The following is a 23480-nucleotide window of genomic DNA, read 5'->3' on the forward strand; positions in this document are numbered from 1 at the left end:
GTGGATTTTTCTGTGATTAAAATAATTACTAATGGTAAAATGAATACAATTTCAACCCAAGCACATTCACATGTATAAAGTGTGACAGTCAATGTTAGGGCAGTATAGATTTAAAAACAAGAAAATTTGCCTCCAAAGAATTCACACACTTATTCATGGGATAGGAAAAGAGGGAAGACAGACTTCTCAAAAAGTATAAATAAGCAGAAGAGAGGGACACCGAGATCTCATCCATGATACCTAAGGAGTATACTTGACCACGCCTCACCTTCCCACCTCCCCTACCCCTTTGATCAATATCCCATATGCTTCTAAAGATGACTGAAGATGGCTTCTAGCCCATCCATGAGTCTCTGCTGAGAAAGGAGTTATGGATGAGAAGCAAGAGATCTTAAGAGATTTTCCACTTCAAAGGAAGTGATCATTTCTTAAGGTAAACTTAAGTATACACAGAAAATTCTGAATTGGTGGCTCTGGGGCTAAAAATTCAGGGATGGTCTTGGATAAGCATTCTCAAAATGCTTTTAGGGATGTGAAAACTTTCAGAAATATTTCTTATCCATTCAATTACCACTCAAAGATTGACTTTTCTTATTAAACACAGTGTATGGGTGGCATCGTCCTATGGTGTACAAATGCAAACAATAAGAGAGATGCAGACTAATATAACAAATTGCTAGTAATAAATCTTTCTGCAAATCCATTTAGGCAAGTTATAATCTTTATGGGCATCAATCTCTTTATCAGCAAACTTGGAGGAAGGATAATTAACACCACTCTCATGATTATAAGGAGGATTACATATACATAAATTTATTGTTACAAGGAGGATTAAATAGATATAATTTATATAGAACTCTTAGAACAGTTGCTAACCTAATTACTCAATAAGCATTATCTCAAATAATAGAGAATATATCCCAAATTTTCCAGTCTTCAAAAAAAGAGAAAATGTTGAAATAGACATTCTAAACACCTCTAGCTAAGAATTTTTCTTGCCCGAGGAACTAGGCATTTTACAAGATGATTAACATATTTATTATAATAGCAAGCATGTGGAAATGGTGCTTTATGATATAAAATGTCAGTATTGTTTTGTATCAAGGTGATTTCAGTTTCATTAATTTATTACCAAACCCCTAAAGTGTATTAAATTCCAAATCTCAAGTGAAAAATTCAGCAGTTTTTTTGCAAATAAACAAAGACCCCAAAGTAAAATGTACTGAGTTAGCCTATATTTACTGAGTCCTCATGTTCCCTGATACCATAACCATGACATGCAAAAGGAAGAGGATTCTGCAAATATAAGCTATTTCCTGGCCAACTCTAAGTCAACATGTAAGTCAACTCTAAAAAGTGGGAGCAAGGATCAGAAAACAGTAAAGAAAAGCTACCACTGATTTTTTCTAGTCAGTGGTAACATTAACAGAACTTTAGATCTCCTGATAATTTGTCTTTCAACAGTCTCTTGGAGCTTGGCATAAAACTCTTCATATATAACAATATGAGACTGGGTGCAGTGGCTCAGGTCTGTAATCCCAGTGCATTAGAAAGCCAAAGTGGGCAGATTACTTGAGGTCAGGAGTTCTAGACCAGCCTGGCCAACATGGTGAAACCCTGTCTCTACTAAAAATACAAAAATTAACCAGGCATGGTGACACATGCCTGTAATCCCAGCTACTTGGAAGGCTGAGTCATGAGAATCATTTGAACCCAGGAGATGGAGATTGCAGGGAGCCAAGATTAGCAACTGCATTCCAGCCTGGGTGACAGAGGGAAACCCTGTCTCTTAAAAAAAAAAAGAAAGAAAGAAAAAGAGGATTTCCTTCCATTTTCAAAACTGGCCCCTAAGCTTTCCTGGATGTTGCTATTATAAGAAGGTACTAACAGTCATGGCTCCATCCCTTTGGGGTTCATAATCCTTTTCTTTACCTGATTCTGGCATGGATCAAGTTTGGTGCCAACATCTTAGTGGGTGTGGGGAGAAGAGGGTGAAGGATACATTAACTGAAAGTTATGATATGCAAGGAATTTATATTATTTTGATTTCTTTAAAGACATACATTATTATATGAAGATGTGAGTGGCTCACACCTGTAATCCCAGAACTTTGGGAGGCCAAGGTGGGCAGATCACCTGAGGTCAGGACTCCTGGACCAACTAGCTAACATGGGGAAACCCTGTCTCTACTAAAAATACAAAAATTAGCCAGGCATGATGGTCTGGGCCTGTAATCCCAGCTACTCCAGAGGCTGAGGCTCCAGGAGGTGGAGGTTGGAGTGGGCCAAGATTGTGCAACCGCACTCCAGCCTGGGCAACAGAGCCAGACTCTATTTCGAAAAAAAAAAAAAAAAAAAAGATGTGGAAACACTCCTCCTTGTTTAAGTCAAGGTAAGAATGAAGGTTCTCAACAGGAACTTTTTATAAGAAACTGGAAGAAAATTCTCACCTCCATTTTTGTTCCTCCCACCCCAAAATAATCTTGCAGGACATAGATCTTTGATCATTACTAAAACTTGGTCGTAACTTTGCCTGGTTGACAGACCTTATAAGGCATCAGTTCTTTTTTCCTCCACTCAATACCCTCAAACCCTTTTCAGAACCTCAGTGTTTTGTCTTGTTACATTTCCCTTTCCTCCTTCAACCAACCTATCCCTTCCTACTCTTTCATGGAAAAAAACCCCACAATACTAACCTGGGAAGATAAAATAGGTCACACTTGTTTAAATTGGTGTCTCATCAATACATATGTATTTTATTTTCTCATGAAAGACAGAGAGTCATTCTCCTACTGTGTTTCCTGACCTGACTAAGGATGCACTGCTGTGCAGGACACAACACTGGAAATAAGGAAAAAAAATACCAAGAAGACACTCAGAAGATCAATAGACCTGACCCTTGGTAAAGTAGAGGTCAAGGTGTATACAATGCTCAACTCTTTTCTCCCCTTAGTTTAATCAGTAAAACAAATGTAATTTACATTTACCTGATCTAGGTAGCACAAAGCACTACTGAATTAGTCTTCTGAAAGCAGGGATGTTGTTTGAAGACAGACCTAAAAAATGCAAGGAGGAGTCTTTCAGAGGGAAAGAATCCTTTAGAGAGACTTGATTTTCTTTTCTAAATAAGGAGTGGGAATGAAGATGAAAGTGGAGATGAAAAACAAAAGAAAACACTACCCACGAAAAACAGTATTCCAGGAAATAAAGGCACTGGCAGAGACATGGAAATAGAAGACACATCTCTACCTGAAGACAATCTAATAATACATGTACAAATGGACCTCAGTGATAACATATGCAAACCACAGATTATAACTTTACAGAAATATTAATATTAGAATTCCACTCCCCCTTTTATAAAAAAATGAAAAGGCACAAACTTTTCCTGTGTTAGCAAGTTCAACTCTAGTCTTTTCCCCCCTAAGCCATGTAGAGTGGGACATCAACGGGGAGTTCATGTTAAACCTCTGAAAATCAGAGGCCAAATACAAGGTTAAGTTTACCTGGACTCTTAACTGGCTCTAGTTAAGGACCACAAGAACTTAGTCCTTTTTGCCCGTTGCGACCTTGTAACAAGCTCCTCGCCGTCTGTTGGGATGGTGGTGATGAGGGTAAGTGTCATGCTGAGAAGCTTTGCATCTGAAACTCCCTCTTCTTTGGTGGGGGGGCTGTCTAAGGGAGGCTTCCCTTTATGGGAGGAGAAGAACAAAAAGGGATATTGCCCCTCGATGGAGAGGAAAAGAAGGAAGAAAATGTTTGTGCTTCTGCCAACGTAGAGAAGTCACACAGACTTGGGTTCGACTCTGAACCACTGTTTCCTCATCTGGAGACTCAAGAAAGATCTATCAGCTTTTGTTGTGAAGGTGAAATCTGATTATGTGCAAAGAGTCTGTTCCTGGCACACTGGAGGCCCTCAAAAAGTGCCTTCTCTCCACAAAGAGTGCAGAAGGAAAGAAGAGTAAGTGCCCACAGGGGTACAAATCCGACCTCCAAATCTGACTCCGCAAGACCACAAATTTACCTTCCAGGAGGGTGACTCTGCTCAGCCCCGTGCCTGCCAACGCCGCCAAAGCCTCGGCAGTGGTTCCCGGTGCCCGCGGAAAGGGCCGCCTCGCTCACCTCGAGCGCAGTTAGCTGCAAGCTGGGTCGGCCCGCGGTCCCGCGCTGCCGGCCTCTTATAGAAGCGGGCGTCGGAGCGAGCCAATGGGCTCCGGGGGCAGCCGGGCAGCAGCCAATGAGAAGGGAGGGGCGGCGGGTGGGCGTCCTCCTGGCAGACAAAGGGGAGCATACAAACCAAATACATATGCACTTTGTTTGTAAAGCAGCGCTCTGATGAGCTAACGCCAACGGTACCCTTTTCTCATGAAAGGCAGAGAGTCATTCTACCGCGTTTCCGGGCCTAAGGATGCACGCACTGCTGTGCAGGACACACCTGAGCCCGGCAGGCTGCTGGCAGTCCCGCCCGCCTGCGCCCCGAGACTCGCACGCCTCAATCTATGCGTGTATCTGACTGGTGTTTTAATTAAGTGAATGTTAGGCCATCAGAAGTCTGACTAACATTGAACAATCCAGAGGTGGACATTCCCTCCAAACCAAGATAACGTCTATTATCGACATAATGACTGCTACAGGACTGCAATGCTTCTCGCCTGTTGGAGACCAAAGCAGGAATCCCCCACGTCCCACACCTCTCTGTGCTTCCCGGCTGTTAATAGCCCAGTCCTGCCTCATTATTCTCTTGGTGCCTTCCCCTGTTCCTTGAGGCAGAGCAACAGTTGAACTTTTTAGAAGAGAAGTGTTCAGTGTCCTTCTAAGTTAAAAATATTTCAAAAAAAAACAAAAAAATATATATTTTAAGCTGCAAGCAGAGAAGCATTCTACATGAGCAAAAAATTATGTAACATGCTATTGTGAACAACACAACACAGAAGCAAAAAAACTGAAATAGGTATTCATTGGTTGTGCAGTCAGTCGATTAGCTCCTATCGCAAAGGACTGTATATGTAACACAGTATATTATAAGAGACTCTTTTCTCCATTCCTATTCAAAAGAAAATAAAACATCATTCCTCGTCCTTGTCAACAGAGGATGTTCTTAATTGCCTTAATGTTAGACAATCTCAATAGCACAAATAAGTATCTAATTTTTCAATTAGTATTTTTCTAATTATTAGCAGAGCCAAGCATCTTTTCAGACATTCGTTCACATGTGAACTTATTTCACCGCTCAATGCTCAATATACGGATATGAACTGTCTGCAATATGCAGCGCTGTCATCCAAGCTTTCATTTGCCTTTAACGTCATTTCAGATGTCTTGTAGCTGAAAACTTTAAAAATTTATAAAGTCAAATCAAGCTTTTAGGCTGGAGTTCAAGAGGGTCCCAAAATCACACTCTTCTCTTTCTTCCAAGTTCTTAGCCAGACAGATGGAGATTAGTTGAGGCAAGTAGTAAGTGTGGAAGCAGGGAGATGGGTTGAAAGGCTACTGAAGGGTTCTGGCTGAGACACAGTGATGGATGTGGAGGTAGCATGGAGATGAGGAATCACTTCTAGGCCTCTTGGAAGTTCCAGTGTAGAGTGGAGATGAGGAGAATGGAAGACCAACTGAGCACATGCTTGGGAGATGGAGTCACTAGGATTCAGCTGATGGCAGGATAAGGAGATGGTAAGGGAAAGGGGTCAAGAATGACTCCTAGGCTTTTTACTTGGCAATTGGGTTGGTTGTGCCGTTCCACTTACAAAGACTGGGAAGACAAAGAACAGGCTTTGCAGGGAGGAGAAAATCGTTTGTTTTTGGACTTGTTAAATTTGAGATGCCTCCTAGCTATCCAAATGAAGATGTCATGTAGGCATTAAATCAAGCTCTAAAATTCAGAAAGAGGCTGCAGATATAAATATAGAGGTCACTGGCATAACGATCATATTATAAAGATAGTATATAGGCCGGCCAGGGTGGGTCATGCCCGTAATCCCAGTACTTTGGGAGGCTGAGGAGGGAGGATTATCTGAGCCCAGAAGTTCAAGACCAGTCTAGGCAACAAAGTGAGACTCTGTCTCTATACAAAATTTTAAAAAGTTAGGGAGGCATGGTAGTCCCAGGTACTCTGGAGGCTGAGGTGCCAAGATCACTGGAGCCCAGGAGTTTGAGGCTACAGTGAGCCATGATGACAGAGCCTGGGTGACAGCGCTAGAGAGACTGGATGAAATTTCCTACAGAGAGAATATACAGAGAGACAAGAGGCCAGTACTGGACCCTGGAGCACATCAAGTTTCAGAGGTTCTTCAGAGTGGACACCAAGGAGGGAGAAACTAAGGTGAATGTAATGTTACAGAAACCAAGAGGAGAACATGCTTTAAGAAGGAAGGATTCATCAGTTACCTTGAATGCTACTTCAAGTTGAGGACAGACATGTAACCAATAGATTCAGCATCAGAGACAGCACTGGGATTCTCGATGAGCAATTTCAGTGGTGTAGGGCGGAGGGAAACCAGTTTAGAGGCAGAGATGAGATTAGGTCACAGAGATCTTTTGGGAGTCCCATTGTAAAGGGGTGCAGAAAAATGGAGAGAAATTTGAGGTAAAGGGAGAGATTTTTTGGTTTGTTTTTGCTTTTTGAAAGTAAGCAGCCTAGAGAGAGGATGTTCTAGAAGCACAGAAGAAATAAGGAAAGTGAGAGTGATTGGAGGAGCAGCGTTCATCTTGCTGAACTCATGGGTTCTATTAGGCCAGTCAGGTAAGTCTCTTGACTTCCCAGGTGTATATAATCATATCATCTGAAAATGAACCTGAAAAAAATAATGGCACTTTTTAAAAATAAGTGACTTTTATAAAAATCAGGATAGTGATTTGTTTTGGAGAAAGGCAGGAGCTGTGATTGAGAAAGAGCATATACAGGAGCTTCTGGATAACTGGAAAAGTTATTTGTGACTTATCATATCATCTAATTATCTGGATGTCCCATTTAATTTGAAAAGAATGTAACATTTCCATTTTGGGGTATATAACAATCAGGATAGAGCAAACACACTTGCAATGATGAATTCTCATTTATTATGTTCACATAATAAAGGCTTATTTCACTTTCACCCTAAGTTCAACATACTCTCCAGGGCAACTCCTCTCCATGTGGTTCTCTGTGTGCAGGCAATTTTCATCTCGTGGCTCTGCCATCTTAATCCATGGCTGTCACCAAAAAAGAAGAGAATTTTGAGATGAAATACCAGCTTTTAAATGCTTTGACATTTAACTCATTGGCTATCACTAATCACTTCACTCTTGCTTACTACAAGAGGGTTGTTAAACATAATCTTCCCATAAGCTCAAGAAGATAAAAACCAAATACAGAGAGCCCAAATAGCCTTTACCATAGAGTACAAAGGTCAATATACGTGTGCACTTAGAGTATAGGAATTAAGAGCATGAACTGTGGAGCCAAATGAAGTCCTGCCATTTACTTGGCTGTGTAACTTCAAGCAAGTTATTTCATTATTCCATGCCTTGGTTTCTCAGTCTGTAAAATTTCTGTCTCATAGGATTATTATGAGGATTAAGTGAGTTCATAGTTATAAAACATTTAAAATACTGCTGGCACATAGTGAGTGCTAGATTTGATTTTATTCATATCTTCTATGTCCTTATTATTATTTTTTTTCTTTTACTTAGTTTTCCACTTCTGAGAGATGAGTTTAACTTTCCTACAATTTTTTAAATAATTACTCTTGGTATGTCTAACAAAATTTGCTTAACATATTTAGTTGCTCTTATTGTTTATTTTAAAGTTTATGGTTACATCTTATTAATTGTGTCACTTACAGATATAAACTATCCCGTGTCTTTTTAATGTTTTCCCCCTTGATTCTGTTCTTTGTTTTGCAATTTCTGCTCTGTTTTGTTATTACTTAATTTTTATCCCTGCCTTTATTGTGTTGTTTTAAGTTTGTCCCTGTAAAAACAAAACTGATTTTGTCTCCAAACAGAATATTTATCTTTTAATAATGTAATCTATCCCATTCATATTATTGGTGTTTTGAGTCTTAAAATTTCTTTCTTTTTCTTTCTCAGTCTGACCTTTGCTGGCTTGATCAAATTTTCTCTGGTCCTTTTTTAAAAATCCCGTGGTTTAGAAATTCTACATCTTTTTCCTAGTGCAATAGTGATTATCCTCAAATGATCAATAAACATATTTAAATGTATATATTCCTATCAACACCAAGATTACTCAGTATTTACAACCTCTCTCCTTAACAAGACAAGGCATTTGGAATGCTCTTACTTCTCTTTTCCCTTGCCTCCCCCACCCCTAAACCTTCCAATGTCTCATTTGTTCATTCAACAAATATTTACTCCGCCTCAAATATGTGTTAAAAGCATGTGGAATTTTATTTGCAAATTGTTAGTACATTAACATTTAACAATTGCATCAAATATTACATTAAACCAATTAGTGATTATTTGATCTTTCCTAACAATTTTCCTGGTTTGTCAATTCATTGTTTGTAGAGGGCATTACAGGGGTTTGTTTTTTAATTTTTAATTTTTATAGGTACATAGTAGGTGTATTTATGGAGTACACGAGATATTTTGATAAGGCATGAAAAGTGTAATAATCACATAATGGAAAATGGCATATCCATCCCCTCAAGCATTTATCCTTTGTGTTACAAACAATCCAATTATACTCATATAGGTTTTGTTTGTTTATTTTTTGTTGCCCAGGCTGGAGTGCAGTGGCATGGAAACCTCTGCCTTCTGGGTTCAAGCAATTCTCCTGCCTACGCCTCCCAACTAGCTGGAATTATAGGTGCTGGCCACCATGCCCAGCTAGTTGTTTCGTATTTTTAGTAGAGACAGGGTTTCACAATGTTGGCCAAGCTGTTTTGAACTCCTGACCTCAAGTGATCCAGCTGCTTTAGCCTCCCAAAGTGCTAGGATTACAGGCGTGAGTCACCGTGCCCCACCTCTTAACAGTTATTTTTAGATGTTCAATCAGATTATTATTGACCATTGTCACTGGACATTACTGTTTTTAGTGCTCTGCATCTATTCCCTTTTCTTCTGTTGAAAAAAACTCTGGTTTTCTTCTTCCTCTCCCAGTCTCAGTGCATTAGCTTTGTTGAACCTACTTCTACTCCTGCCCTCTCCCCCATTTCTAGCACAGTTGCAGGACTCTGGACAGGCCAATGAGAGGGTTCAATAGCTTTTGGCCAGATTAATTGGTTCAACAATGAGCACATGACCCAATTTGGACCAGTAAGAATAAGGCCCAAGACTTCTGTTTGCAATTTAGAAGACAGTTTCTCGTTCTTATCTTTAACTTTGAGGGATAAAAGCCTGAAGTTTGCAGAAGTCATCTAGTGAAGAAGGCTTGAGGGTGATGCCAATGTGGTATCTAGTGACAGTTGAAGAGAAACCAGGGCCTAAGGCATGGTTTAGGTACCTGGAACCATCCTACCTGAAGTTTGACTCCTTTTTATTAAACCATAGGTTTTTGACCCATAAGTTACTGTTTTTCTATACCATGAATATACTTTTTATTTTCTTGAAGTAAGTCCTTGAATATTTTTTTTCCAGAAAGATCGCATGGGTATTATACTTCAAAATGCTCATATGTCCAAGAGTTTCCATTCTAGAGTCTTGCTGTCTTCGTCATTTCATATCTCGCCTTGGGAAGGTAAGTAAAACTGGTACAGCATTTTACATGATGGCAGTTCAATGTTTGTGTATTATAGATGTAGAAAAGGAACCGTTTTTAGGTAAAAATGGGGGAGGGCTTTATTATCAGACAAATATGAATTCAAATTCCAACTCTTCTACTTACTACCCGTGTGAGCGTCAACAAATTTTTAACTTCTCTAAACCTTTCTTCATCCAGAAAAGATAGATATAATATTATCTCCTTTGTGAGAATTGTGTTAATGAGATAACACATGGATGTCAATTCCCTAGATCAGGTCCTAGCGCTCAATAAGTACTCAGTAATTACAAGTTTCCTTCCTCTTTACTTTCTTTATGGTACCTCAATAAATTTCAACAAAGTATAACATCATGGAGAGGAACATTTAATACATGTTTTAACCCCCAATCCAAGTATCTTACCAGGGTTTGGAAAGGAACACAAGCATTCATGATCTGTGCAATTATTTTTTAAAAGTTATAATCCCAAGATGTTATACTTTTAAGATAGTAAAAGTCATACTGAATTGCTGGTGTTGAGTCATTTAAGAAGTAAACCAAATATGAGTACGTGGTATACGGAAAGTGTAGAGAACTTTCCTTTTTGTGTGCAGTAAAATCAAAGCAAAGTGTAGCCTTGCCACACGTATGCACACCTCAGGAAAAATCATTCTCTCCAAAATCATTCTTAGGCTGATGTGTAGAGATTGTAATACCATTGTAAACTGAGAGTTTAAAATGCATGCTAATTGTCTGTGACCGGAAATTTAGGTAAAAAGAACAGTTTTGGACATTACAATGTGATTTATATGTGTGGCTAAGAAAAATGTCCTTTCAGGGAAAAAGTTAGGCCTAAAGTAAAAATTGTGCTTACTATTCTTCAGCTATATATTGTGTGCCTACAGCAAACTGAAGGCTTTTTCCTGATATCAATCTCTAAAATATATATAGTGCTTTATATTTTACAAAGTACTTTTATTTATATTGTTTACTTTGGTCGTTAAAATAACTGAGACTCAGATGGTTCAGTAACTTATCTAAAGTTACACAGCTTGTAAATGGCATAGAGAACTAGAAACCACCTGTTCTCTCTCTCAACCCTGTGCTGTTTTACTCATCATACTACCTCTTCTAAGAGGAAACGTGATTTGAACTCCAGTGAACGAATATGTACACGCTTAGATCTTATCATTTACTCGAAGGAGATCCCTGTCACAAGCTACAACCATTTTCCAGAAACCACAGTTGCCATGGGAATGCTCCTTAAAGCTTAATTCTATGACATTGTATTTTTTTCTTTGTTTCTCTCCTTGGCTATAAACTCTTTCAGGGCAAGAACTGTGCCTTTCACCTCTAGGGCAGGATCCAGCATAGTGCCTATTACAGAGAAGGCTCTTAATAAGTAATTATCCGATACATGCTTGTTGAGAAGGAATATATGAATACAAAAATGAAGCTGGGCATGGTGGTGGGCACCTGTAGTCCCAACTATTTGGAAGGCTGAGGCACGAAAATCACTTAAACCTACAAAGTGGAGGTTGCAGTGAGCAGAGATCGTGCCACTGCACTCCAGCCTGAGCAACAGATTGAGACTGTCTCAAAAAAAAAAAAAAGAAAAAAGCAAATCTATGTGAAATGTGAGAGAAATTCAAGAAATGATAACAAAAACAAAATGCTCTCTGTCATCCTTAATCAGGAAGGTCAAAGCTCCATTTATGCATCCACGTGTATGAAACAGAGCTGCTCCTTCAAGACCTCAGATGTTAGAAGCCATATGGCATTCTGTCCATGTTCAAATTGAAATTAATTTGATGAGGCAAAGGGATGGAGGAGAGAGGTTAGGCCAGGACATAATCTCCTGAGTCTTCAAGATCCAGATCTACCAAATATCCCTGCAAAAAGCACAGTAATCTTCACAACATGACATCTTCAGCGAGCTCTCGTATCGGGTAACACCCAAATGGCTTTACGGGAAGAGTGGTGTACAAGTCTGTTTACACACAGCACTACACAAATTTCATTCCAAGTCCCCTTCAGTTCTCAATGACACTTTTAAAAATTACAATTGGAAACCCTATTTATCACTTGAACATCTCTGCTTCAACACATCACCTCGCGAATTGTTGGCTTGCTGCCATTTCAAACACATTGAGCAAAATGGCCCAACAGGTATTGATCATGACAAAGCCTTTCCTTTGTTATGCATTACAGTTTGCCAAAAGTCACACAGTAAGTGACAGAGGGGGAACAGAATCTAAGGCCTCACCTATCCTGGGAAACATTTTACCTCAATGTACCACAACATTTCAAAAAGTAGATTAAGGAACCCAAAGGATATATTTCATTTTTCAGTTCCTTCAGGTTTTTAGGACTTCATTAACTTTGGGTTCTGAGTCATATAGAAACCTCCTAATCCTTTAGTGACAAATTATGAAAGCACCCAATACCATCTGGAAGAGCCAAGACATTCTAAGACTATGACACATGATTTACATTAAAGACAGAGTGAATGGTGCCCCCCGGAGTTGTACCATGCAATATTCCTGCTCAAGTTAATAAAGCAAACTGTGCAAAAATGCCATTAATATAAAAACATAGAATGGTCTGGATCATTAGGAAGTGCTGGCTACTCCGATTTTGGGGATGAGGAAGACTATCTTCTAGCATGAGAATCACCTGTGCTAGGGGAAATAGGCCCCATTGCTTGGGCACACTTGCTTTCCCTCAGCGTCTGCTGTCTTAATGTTTGCTTTGTGTTTTCAAAGAGGCATTATCACCCTGCTCATACAGTGCCACTAGACTTTTCTCCCACAAGTTAAACAGGATTTGTTGGGACTGCAGAAAGCAAAGCGAGTACCATTTGTCAAATTAATGATCTCTGAAGCTTTTAAGAAAGGGTATGATGAGTCTACATCAGGGGAAATGAGCAAACGTGATGATTAACCTCCCTTGCTGGTTTCTCCAACTGAGCTTAAGGTAGTGTGGCCAAGCTTTCATGGAAATCAGGAAGACTCTGAGAGAATCCAAATGTGACCATCTGGGAGAGTTAAAAGAAGAAAATACACCATGTGGAGAGACAAGGAATGCCGCACCTGGAGTTCCAAATGAACAGAAGGAGAGAGCTTCCTCTCATCTTTGGGAGAATCCTATCTACATAGCATTAATGCCCCATACCCCACCCCAGAAGAGGCTAATCAGGGGAACCTCCTCATGGGTGCCAGATATTAGAAGACTTTACAGGCTCCATTGTGGCAGAAAGTAATCAATAAAGCCCCAGGCCCTCACTACAGAGAGCAGCAGCCATGACCTTAAACTGCCTTTTTTTTTTTTGGTCACTTGGATGGGGAGGGTCCATTTTCCTCAGTGGGCAACAAAGCCACTGATAATTAGATGTGCACATGACATGAATGTGACCTGCTGAGGAAGTGTCTGACATACCGAAGGGGCCAGGACTCACGACAAGCCTGGCCAGGAAAAAGAAACCTTAGAGAACCCCAGAGCAGCCTCTACTTTGTAGATGAATGAGTAAATGCAACACAGTCAGCCACTTAGCAAGTTCAGCCACTTCCAAACATTGCTGAGAGCCTGGCATCAGCTCTTGCACAGTGAGCTCCCTTCTCTCTCTTTTAAGCTGTGTGTTTGCTCACTCCAGTGTCACAGAGACATATTTCCAGGTGTGCACCTGGCCAAAGGAACAGAAGAGGAAGTTGCACAGACCATCCTGTCTGCCAGCAGGCTTACATGTACAGCAGAAACCAGTATTGTTTGCTGCAGTAATAAAATCATTGAATAAATTTTGTAGAGCTCTGAATTAGCCTCATAAGTGTCACCAGAAAACTCTTCCAGGAAGGGTAGGGGAATGGTGGGGCAGAGAACTCCAGGGACACAGAAAAGGACCATGGTGCATTTCTTGCAAAGGCCTTGTGCTGGAAATGCTATAAAGGCAAAAATTTTATGCTGACCATGAAACCCAATCAATATAACACAAAATTCAGGCCAGGCGCAAAGTTCATGCCTGTAATTCCAGTACTGTGGGAGGTCAAAGCAAGCAGATCGCGTTAGCTCAGGAGTTTGAGACCAGCCTGTGCAAACATGGGGAAACCCCATATCTATAGCAAATACAAAAAAAGGCTGGATGCAGTGGTTCATGCCTGTAATCCCAGCACTCCTGAGGTCAGGAGTTTAAGACCAGCCTGGCCAATATGGTGAAACCCCATCTCTACTAATAAATACAAAAATGAGCTAGGCATAGTGGCGGGCACCTGTAATCCCAGCTACTCGGGAGGCTGAGGCAGGAGAATCACTTGAACCCGGGAGCAGGAGGTTGCAGTGAGTCAAGATCACGCCATTGCACTCCAGCCTCGGTGACAAAAGCAAAACTCCGTCTCACAAACAAACAAACTCAATAAAACTACAGAACCTTGCACTTGTAGCAACCAATGCTTCCACTCCATACTGGAGTTCCCTCTGAAAGCATGCAAAAATCCCTGTAAGGTCATGGACAAAAAAATAAGAGAGACAAAGCACAAAGAATGACATCTGTTGCTTGTAACGGTTTAGCTGTCATGTGGTGGTAGCCATAAGACGGCTGCTAATCTGCATCTTCAGCCAAATTACACTTCTGAAAAGCTCGTGCTAAGCAATCAGCTGACTGGACTAAGACTGCCTCAAGGATGGGGAAGGGCAGATTCAGATTTTGTGGCACCTGAAAATCATTCAAGTTGGGCGCCTTGTTTAATAAAAAATAATATAGAATTTCACATTCAAAATTGCTAGGCACCTCCCAGAGGTGCAGAAGGAGACCATGTGACCAAGTGAGGGGCCATTAAACTCATGGTTCCTACACTTTGTCATACAGTAGAACCACTTGGGGAGCTTTAAAGTCTTGGCACCCAGTTTGAACGCCATATTAATTAAATCAGAATGTCTGGGGGTAGAAACCAAGCACTGGCATTTTTAAAGACCCTGTGGTGATTCCAATGTGAATCAAAATTTGGGAACCACTAGCTTAGGGTTAAGCCTTATTGAGGTAAGTCTGCCTCCAGCTAGGGAGCATAGTTTTCATTCACTTATTTAACTAACATCTGTGGAGCAATTGCCATATGCCAAGAACTGTATCCCCCAGCATTCAGTGCTGTGCCTGACATGAAGCTGGCCATCAGCAAACACTCGCTGAATGTAAAAATGAGCACGTTAGGCAGTGTCACCTGTTTCACGTTGGAGATGGGTTGTAGACTGGATGTGGAATTCCAGTTTATCTTTCTCTTTAGATGTGTCAGCATTTTTTTTTTTTTTTTTTTTTTTTTTTGAGATGGAGTTTCACTCTTGTCTCCCAGGCTGGAGTACAATGGTGTGATCTTGGCTCACTGCAACTTCCACCTTCCAATTTCAAGCGATTCTCTGGCCTCAGCCTCCCAAGTAGCTGGGATTACAGGTGCCTGCCACCACACCTGGCTAAGTTTTGTATTTTTAGTAGAGACAGGGTTTCACCATGTTGGCCATGCTGGATGTGTCAACATTTTAAAGAAGTACTTTGGGCTTACCCCAGGATAGATATGCTTCATGGCTCCACCATACACATGGTGCTCCCTGTGGATTCTGGATATAAAAGAAGTCAGTCTGCAAGCCTACTGAAATATAATGAAATCTCTTTTTTAATCTACCATCCTGATCTTTGTTTTCCTGAAAATGGATCTATATAGGTGGAAGAATATTGAGTATATCTAACTATAGAGAATCCAAAAGTCTCTAAGGATTCTTATCTACCTTACTTATCTATCTTATTTACCAAAACTTCAGCAACTTCATCTCCTCCTACTCTTCTCCATATTGCAGAGTCTGAGTCTCAAAATTCAACTCATACTGTTACTCAGATGCAGAGAGAAAGGTAGCAGCTTCATCTTGTCCGTGAAAAACCTGCTGTGTCTCTGGAGCCCCCACCTCTTAGTAGCAGGAAAATTAATAGACCCAAGACCCAATTCAGTTTCAGTTTACTCTGGTCCAACAATGTAAACAGACCCTTTAAGAATTGTCCAGTCCTTAGTGGGGCATGGTGGCAGGTGCCTGTAATCCCAGCTAATTGGGAGGCTGGGGTGGGAGAATTGCTTGAACCCAGGAGGTTGAAGCTACAGTGAGCCGAGCTTGCACCACTGCACTCCAGCCTGGGTGACAGAGTAAGACTCCATCTAAAAAAAAAAAAAAAAAAAAAAAAAAAAAAAAAAACATTGCCCAGTCTTTATTTAAAAAAAAAAAAGATTCGGTGCTTAAATAACTTTCTCTAAGACAGTGTCCAACTTTATGAAAGAGAGGTATACCTATGAGACCTCATGGTAGGTTCCAACTCTAGCCTCTTGGTTTCCAACAGGCTGGTAGCTTCACTGTTATGTGAGGCTGTGTCATGAAGCTAATATAAATTAAGGATTTTGTTTTTCTTGGCCTGGATAAGGCTCCACAGTACCCCCTGAGTGGGTAGGCCTCATCACAGGTCCCAGCCTCTCACATATACATCATTTCTACCGTCTCTGCTGTGGCACAATCGTTCCGTGGCACACCAGTGTGTTGGCATGTCCACCAGCTCTCAATTCAGCATTGATATTGCATGGGAACATCAGGAGGCACAGGAAAGCTAAAATTAAGAACCTCCCTCTACAGGTGGGATATGGCCAAGCCCTGGGTTGAAATGAAGGAGGCCTGAGTGGTAATTTCCTTAAGTCCCAAAAGAGGAGTGGGTGGAAGACTTTATCTGCTATCTTTAATTGTCATGGAGGATGGGCAATGGTGGAAGGGTGCTGTTAAGCCTGCATATAAAGTGCAGGGAGATATTCACTCACTAAATATACACATCTCTTACAGTTGTGTAATCCTCAAGAGAGCCCCATATCTCAGATCAGCATATAAGGAGGTTGGATTTCATTGGAGTGAAAGTACATAGCTTCAGGAGAACTGACATGGACCTTGAACTTTCAGAAACCAATAGAATGAACAGCTATTAACTAGCCCCCTTGTCTTCCTCCTATCTTGAATTGTCACCTCCTTAGTCCCACTAACTAAGCCCAGCGCTTAACATACGACAGGTTCAAATCACAACATACTTTGGAATGAATGAATGAATGAGAAGTGTTCATCTACAATTCAGTCTCTCTCTTACTGGTTCAATAAACTTCAACAAAGCACTTGGTGATTACATATTGGAAGTTCATCTTTGACTGAAGATATGACACTCTCAATAGAACCTATGTTCTATTAATACCCCATTTCTCCCACGGAGGGCCGCACCATCCTCCCACTGAAACTCCCCAAGGTCCAACAGCAACCTTACTGGAGTGTAGGTTGAGAGAACTGGTCAAGAGTGATGATAGGAACTTTGAAAGGAAAAAAATGAGCTCAAATTTTAGAGCCAGAAAAAAAAGATTTTAGCCGAAGATAAGATTCCCAAACTCTACAATACAGCAAATAAGCTCAGAGTAGTTCCTCTGTATTAGAAATAGACACAGGTAAAAAGCACTTGACCAATCCAATTCTTCTGCTAACAATCACTCCTCTTCTGCTCCTTTTGCACTTGTTTCCTGGACTGATGTCCACTCCCTGGGACAACTCTCCACGTGTACACTGGCTCCACTGCCCAGTGTTTCGGTTTTTGAAATTATTTAGGAACAGCTGTAAACCTTTACCCATAACTACCTCCTCCCCACCATCTGATTGCTTTCTTCTAGTTCTTTTTATCTACAATTTCAAAATAAATATTTTGGCCTCTATTGGCAACAAACCCTTGAATCTCTTTCTCATCATTTCTCTAGATGAGAGGCTTAGATGGGGAAATAAGACAGGAAGAATTTTTTTTCTTTTTCAATTAATTTCAATGTCTTTCAAGTCTGAGTAAACTCTGGGCCCAGAACAACCTGGATGATATAATTATGGAAACTATTAATCTCTCCATCAAAGGAGAGCTGGCTTATGGTTACAGAGCAGTTGGCACGTTCCTCCAAAGGGTTTCTGCAGCCTGATCCTCCTGGTTTCGCTTGGAGCCGCAAATGCTCAGGGTACACCTTTTAGGAAGTAGGCAACTTCCTAAGAAAATGAAATAATCCTTGAGTAATTTGTGAGTTGTTCTGGGAAATTGAGCATTTTTCCTCAGTTGCTCTAAAGAAATAGCCAAATCACATTAAAACATGTTCAAATAGAATGAAACAGAAAAATCTAACATTTTCAGATCACTCAAGGCTCATCCAAAATTGTTAAATTTGGATCTTTAAAGACGAGTCAGATATCATTTGATGTGAGCAACAAACAAAGGGGTGCATTTGGAAGAAGTCTCCAAATTGCTTTGAATATTGAACACAACTATCACAGAAATGAAAATAATCTCTAGAGGTTACTTAGGACAAACAGAACAGCTATCTGGTTTGTTCAAACCAAAAATAAATATAAAAAGAAATTAGAAAATTTAATTTAGAGATTTTGTTCCAGGGTCCACATCAACAACATTTTCTTCTTCCAATGACAACAGAGTGCAGACTTCTCTGTGATGTGGGGCAGGGGACAGTACTAAAGGATTTAGGAGTTTCCTCCCAAAATTGCAGCCAATTGACTTATTCCTTGGTACAGGTAAGAAAAGTCCAACACCAGTTGCATTTCGAAGAAAGCACACTCATAGATTTACAAATGCCATCAGCCTTCCCAAATACAGCCCCCCAAATAGAACGAATTTCCAGAGAGGCCAAAATCCTCAAATGGTTTGGGATCAACAGGCATCACTCAACACAAAATGACACCATCCTATGTTGAGAGATATAATAAAGCCGTAGTATATGCATTTGCTTGAATTGTGGGCTGTGATTAACATATACAATCCCTACCCACCAAATGCTTTCAACATATACTGCTTCCTGGAAGCAAGCCCATACTTCAGGAAGTCAGATTTCTCCAAGGGAACAGAAAGACTCTTTGTTCTTTCTTCCCACTATCCTGTTGTTGGAGCCTGCATGTACATTGGGCCTGAGCAGGAAGGTATCACTTCTGTGAGGGGACTGTTCACAGAACTTTAATTTCTCTTGTAATCATATAAAGCCTGGATGGTAAGGGGGGAAACCCACAAATGTCATTATAAACAGATCCCGTGATGTCAAAAGAAAAACAGCTGGAGAGAGGGAGTTTAATAAGCAGCCTTCTTTTATTACAACAGGCTTGACGTCATTGATTATTTATTATTTCCAACACTAAAACATAAAGCCATGTGCTACACTGTGGACCAGGATGAAAAGGATATGTGGACTTTTCTGAGTATTTTAATATCCTCTTATTGACAGTAGATAGAAAAGCTGAACAAGGACTGGGAACAGGAAATGATTTTAGTGATTTTATTACGGTAATAGAGAAAAGCATTTCCAATGGCAGCGTTTGGCAGATGGTCTGGTAAGTCCTCAACCTCTAAACAGCCTGCAGGTCAACGAGCTCAATATTGATACAAGGTCAGTATGTAATTATGAGGTGTTCTAGCAAGCAGAAAAGTTTTTATAAATATGGGCTGTAGCCTTGGCAGTGGAACACAGGAAGCTGGTGTTTAAAAGTTAATTTAGGCTGTTGAGGTGGCTCATGCCTGTAATCCCAGCACTTTGGGAGGCCAAGGTGGGTGAGTTACTTTAGGTCAGGAGTTCAAGACCAGCTTGGCCAACATGGTAAAACCCCATCTCTACAAAAAATACAAAAATTAGCTAGGCGTGGTGGTGGGCGCCTGTAATCCCAGCTACTCAGGAGGCTGAGATGGGAGAATCCCTTGAACCTGGGAGGTAGAGGTTGCAGTGAACCGAGATCACACCACTGCATCTAGCCTGGGGTGACAGAGCGAGACTCCATCTCAGAAAAAAAAAAAAGTTAATTTAAAACCATTTCACAAGGAAAGGTATTTAGAGGCAGCACAAAGAATACAATAAGAGTTCTTGATATTCTAGTACAAATCAGATTTGCAATGAAATCAAGCATGGCACATCTTCACTTAAGTTTAGCTCTAGTGAAAAATAAACGTGATTGTAGAATTTTCAGAGTTTTGAGAGTTTTCAGATTTCATTCAAGAAAACCTAAGAAGTTATCAGCCAATTCATTTTAACCAACATCAAACATCATTTTGGTGAGGACACTCCCACTTAAAAATGGATTTCCCTGGAACAAAACATTCATGTTTGGAAGCTCCTTAATATGTGAGATTTGTACAGGCCTTTACAATTTCCAGTATTTAAAAAAATCTCATTAACACTTAAAATAATCCTGCAGGGTAGGCAGTAATGTCATCTCTATTCTATAGGTGAGAATGATCAGAAAGGCTAACTGACTTGGTCAAGGTCATACTGACCCTTGATCACCTGGATCAATGCTTTTCTTTTGGTTTTCACCACTAATGTGTGTTCTATTTCTGTTTGATATGACCTATTTCTGTTCAATATTCTATATATTTTAACACAATCAAAATCATATTTCATATCCAACGTGTTGTTTCCTTTTTCAAAAAATATGCTTCCCATTTTGCCAGACCTGCTTGGTCAAGCATGGATGTGGAATATAAGTTCCTTAGAGGAAATATCTTTATAGGATAATTCCTATATTCATTCATACCTATATATATATATTCCTTCCTGTAGAAGGCTATGATATTGTGTCCAGTGCCAGTTCATCACATGGAGCTCTTTTTCCTGAGCCCTAGGTGAAGCAGTCATGTTCAGAGGTGAGAACAGATTTGGAGTTCTACTTCAAATGTACTATTTCCTTGTGAACTGTCACTAAACTGTAAATCTCTCCCAATTTAGTTCAATGTCTCCCAATTTAGTTCAATGTCTCCCTGTACAAACCGTCTCTTTGGTTGACATTGTTAGGCCTTTAAATGTTTGCCTTCCTTGGAGCTTTGTCCTAAGTCCTAAACCTGTATCTGTAGCCCACTCACTCACAGAGTTCCAGGTCTGTAGAAATGAGACACCTCCATGTGGATGTCCAACAGGTATTCAAAATTGAACATATCTTTTACCCACCTTTACCTGCAACTCTTCCTGGGTTACTTCCCTATCACAATAAATGATGCCATCATCTATTCAGTTGCCTAAGCCAGAATTCTGGATTTAACTTCTCACTCTCCTTTGCTTCAAATCAATGCCCAAATCCAGCTGCATGTACTGCTAAACCTGTGTATCAAGCCCCTCCTCCTTCAGAAGGCTTTCAGTGATCATGACACCTTAAGGGCTTCTCACTGCCTTTAAGGTCACACTCAGCATGGTGATGTGCCACTGAGGACCAGATAATTTCCCTTTGCCATGATATTTTACAAAAAATCCTCCTCAGCCCTATGAAGCATGCAGTTTAGATCTCAAGGGCACACAAGAAACCAATCAGTTGGCTCTTCAGAACCTTCTATCATGGACAGCTTGTGTCTCATCCAGAATTGGGGAACTTTCACTACCCTGCATCCTACCCTTCTCTAACCCCACAGTTTCACATTTTCTCCGTCTGTCACTTATTACACCATTCCTGGTGCCATTTTTTTTTTAAAGATGGGAACACAAATGATCATGTCCCAAGTAGAATTTATTATAAGTTTACTACAGGAATTTGGGCATATGTTACAGACAACCTAAAGCAGGAATTACTACCAGAACCCATGAGACTGTGACGTGAAGCTGGTGAGCAGCTGATAGGGCAGCTTTTCTTTCATGCTGTTTCAGTGAGTCGTTACTTCAATAATGATGTGTTAACAAACTACCCCAAGATTCAATAATTCAAAACAATAAGCGTTTAGCTACTAATCACAGATCTGTAGGTTGGCTGCAACTTAGCTAGGTCACGCAACTCAGGCTGCAGATTTTTTAAAAAATGTTTTCTGAAGGATGGGTCTTTCTCTGTCACCTATCCAGAAGTGCAGTGACACAGTTATAGCTCACTGCAGCCTCGGACTCCGGGGCTCAAGCAATCCTTCTGCCTCAGCTTCCCAAGTAGCTGGGACTACAAGTGCAAGCCACCACACGCAGCCCAGGCTGCAGACTGGGTTTAGGTTTGCTCCATGTTTCTCATCCTCCATGTCAATGGCTACCCAGGGCATGTTCTTCTCATGGTAACTGACAGGAGCACAAGCAAACTGCTACAAGTACTCCGCTTACTTCAGCACCATTAACATTCTATTGGCCAAAGCAAGTGACTTGGTCAAGCTCAAAGTCAACGAACAGGGATTCCGTCCACTGAGAAGCCATGGCAAGGGCACAGATACACAGAGGTGAAGAACTGAGAACTGATCCAATCTGCTACAGGATGCATGACTCTATGCAGACCAGCTTCTTCCTCTGTTCCTCTTACATATGACTCTGGAATGCCAGCCCCATTAGGGCAAGATTTTTGTCTGCTTTGTCCACTATATTTCTATTACACAGATTTTGTCTGTTTTGTTTACTGCTGTTTTCCTAGTGCTTAGAATACCTGGTACATAGTGGATGACAAATATGACTGACTGCCCCACCAAATAGTGCCCTCAGCCTTATAAACTACGTGGTCTAGAGTCCAGTGTCCTTGAGCCAACCTGAGTTACCCAGCTTGGGTTAGCTGTCATTGCCTTATTAAACCATATGTTGTAACCAAGGGAAGAATGTGGGCAGTCCAGGGGCAATTCTGGAGAAAGGAGCATGGATAAGCAGAGCGCCTAGCTGTCTCTTCCACATGATGCAATGCAGATAGCCTAGCTGTCTCTTCCACGTGATGTACCAACACCTTCATGATCCAGTCCATGCCTCTCCACAGAAAGCAAGTACAGTATAGTGGCTAAAATAATATTCATGTGGCTAGGCAGGTCCAGATCCAAGCCCTGGGTCAGCTACTTATGACCTAAGTAACTTTCAGCAAGTTATTTTACCATTCTGAATCTTCATTTCTCCATCTATTAAAATGGTGACAATTACTTTATGGGATTACTGCAAAATTTAAAAATACACCTAAAGACCTTTATAGTGTCTGACACATAGTAAAACCCTCAATAAATGGTAGCCATCTCTAACAGGAAATTAAGTCTGGTGTCTACCACACCCTGTGTCCTTAGGTAAATTTTGCATCATACTCATTTTAATATTTCAACTTTAGTTGACTGTGTTGGGTTGCACACTTAGCCCAAAGTAGCCAAACCACAGATGACCCACAACTGCTTGATATGAAAAGACTAGTAACTAGGCAAGAATTTCTTTCACACAAATTTAAAGAAATGCCAAGAGAATAGTGATTAAGCTGGGAGAACACAACCCCCAAAAAGAGAGGCTGGTATGATCTTGAGGTCCACATACAAGCTGAAGTCCTAAGAAAGAAGAAACTGAAATAAGGAAGCCAGGTGAGACAGGGACTCAAAGCAGACCCTGATGCCACCTCCTTCGGTACAGATCCTCTCCCCTCCAGGTCTGGTTTCAGTGTGGCATGGCCCTCTCCCAGAATTGTGATCCTTGCCAGAGCCCTGAGGCATGAATTAGGATAAAATGAGAATACCCTGCTCCACGATGTTACTACACTATAGAATCTTCCAAATGTCCAGGGAAAACACAGTTGTTAAGAAAGGGCTATCATATGGGTACAAAAATCATGGTAGAAGGAGCAACCAGATACCACAAAATCTTTGGCTGTGAAATGTGAACTCATGGAGGTTTTCTGGCTTTTATATTACAGATGTTCCCTGGGTTGTATAAAATTGGAGTTAAGCAAATGTGACATCATGCAAATTATCTAAGATACATTATAAAAGCTTAGCAATGCAAAAGATTTTGTATTCTCTACAGAAATACAAAGCAGTCAGGTTGA

The 23480-nt window shown here is 40.6% G+C and overlaps 1 protein-coding gene across 3 annotated transcripts in view; it reads right to left on the reverse strand.

Moving 5' to 3' along the window:
* The window catches only part of TPH1 (tryptophan hydroxylase 1), a 49223-nt gene that overhangs the window by 24532 nt on the left and 1211 nt on the right, over positions 1–23480 (reverse strand). The window contains exons 2-3 of one of the 3 annotated variants that reach the window (XM_054242140.2): positions 7108–7187; positions 2987–3055 (exon numbers count right to left, since the gene is read on the reverse strand). The gene's annotated coding sequence lies outside the window, so the exon portion shown is untranslated. Of the gene's footprint in view, positions 1–2986; positions 3056–4023; positions 4151–7107; positions 7232–23480 lie in introns of those variants that run through there. The other 2 variants (XM_078340712.1, XM_035265955.3) reach the window with 2 other exon arrangements.

Source organism: Callithrix jacchus, chromosome 10, assembly GCF_049354715.1.
Source record: "Callithrix jacchus isolate 240 chromosome 10, calJac240_pri, whole genome shotgun sequence".
Taxonomy (NCBI): Eukaryota; Metazoa; Chordata; class Mammalia; order Primates; family Cebidae; genus Callithrix; species Callithrix jacchus.